The following is a 1410-nucleotide window of genomic DNA, read 5'->3' as shown; positions in this document are numbered from 1 at the left end:
AAAGATCTTCTATACTTTCCACAGTATGCATCCGATGAAGTGAGCTGTAGCTCACGAAAGCTTATGCTCAAATAAATTGGTTAGTCTCTAAGGTGCCACAAGTCCTCCTTTTCTTTTTGCGAATACAGACTAACACGGCTATTACTCTGAAACCTTTCTCAGAACTGTTAAGAGCTAGTCAAAAGAGAAGAGATGATTGCCACTTACTCTAGATTGGATCCCTGGATGTCTGAGATGTGAAAGGCCCATTTAGCCAAAACACTGAATGAGCATCACTAAAAAGGACTAGAAAAGTAGAATGAAGAAGGAACATGCAAACATCCTGTATACAATTGGATTTTTTACTGTAGCTCTCTCATGTTATCATACGTGAAATATTAATACAAATTTCCAGAGAAATCAGAACCATCAAAAAGACTGTAGCATTTATTTAATATGTAGCTAAATGAAGCAATAAAAGCTTTGGAGTAGCAGCTGTGTTAGTCTGTATTCGCAAAAAGAAAAGGAGGACTTGTGGCACCTTAGAGACTAACCAATTTATTTGAGCATAAGCTTTCGTGAGCTACAGCTCACTTCATCGGATGCATTCAGTGGAAAATACAGTGAGGAGATTTATATACACACAGAACATGAAACAATGGGTGTTACCATACACACTGTAAGGAGAGTGATCACTCAAGGTGAGCTATTACGAGCAGGAGAGCAGGGGGGAAAAAACCTTTTGTAGTGACAATCAAGGTGGGCCATTTCCAGCAGTTGACAAGAACGTCTAAGGAGCAATGGGGGAGGGGGAAAATAAACATGGGGAAATAGTTTTACTTTGTGTAATGACCCATCCACTCCCAGTCTTTATTCAAGCCTAAGTTAATTGTATCCAGTTTGCAAATTAATTCCAATTCAGCAGTCTCTCGCTGGAGTCTGTTTTTGAAGTCTTTTTGTTGAAGAATAGCCACATTTAGGTCAGAAATCGAGTGACCAGAGAGATTGAAGTGTTCTCCGACTGGTTTTTGAATGTTATAATTCTTGACGTCTGATTTGTGTCCATTTATTCTTTTACGTAGAGACTGTCCAGTTTGACCAATGTACATGGCAGAGGGGCATTGCTGGCACATGATGGCATATATCACATTAGTGGATGTGCAGGTGAACGAGCCTCTAATAGTGTGGCTGATGTGATTAGGCCCTATGATGGTGTCCCCTGAATAGATATGTGGACACAGTTGGCAACGGGCTTTGTTGCAAGGATAGGTTCCTGGGTTAGTGGTTCTGTTGTGTGGTATGTGTGGTTGCTGATGAGTATTTGCTTCAGGCTGGGGGGCTGTCTGTAGGCAAGGACTGGCCTGTCTCCCAAGATTTGTGAGAGTGATGGGTCGTCCTTCAGGATGGGTTGTAGATCCTTGATGATGCGTG

This window comes from Chelonia mydas, chromosome 8, assembly GCF_015237465.2.
Source record: "Chelonia mydas isolate rCheMyd1 chromosome 8, rCheMyd1.pri.v2, whole genome shotgun sequence".
Lineage (NCBI taxonomy): Eukaryota > Metazoa > Chordata > Testudines > Cheloniidae > Chelonia > Chelonia mydas.
The sequence above is the reverse complement of the archived record's forward strand: the minus strand, read 5'-3'. Positions refer to the sequence as shown.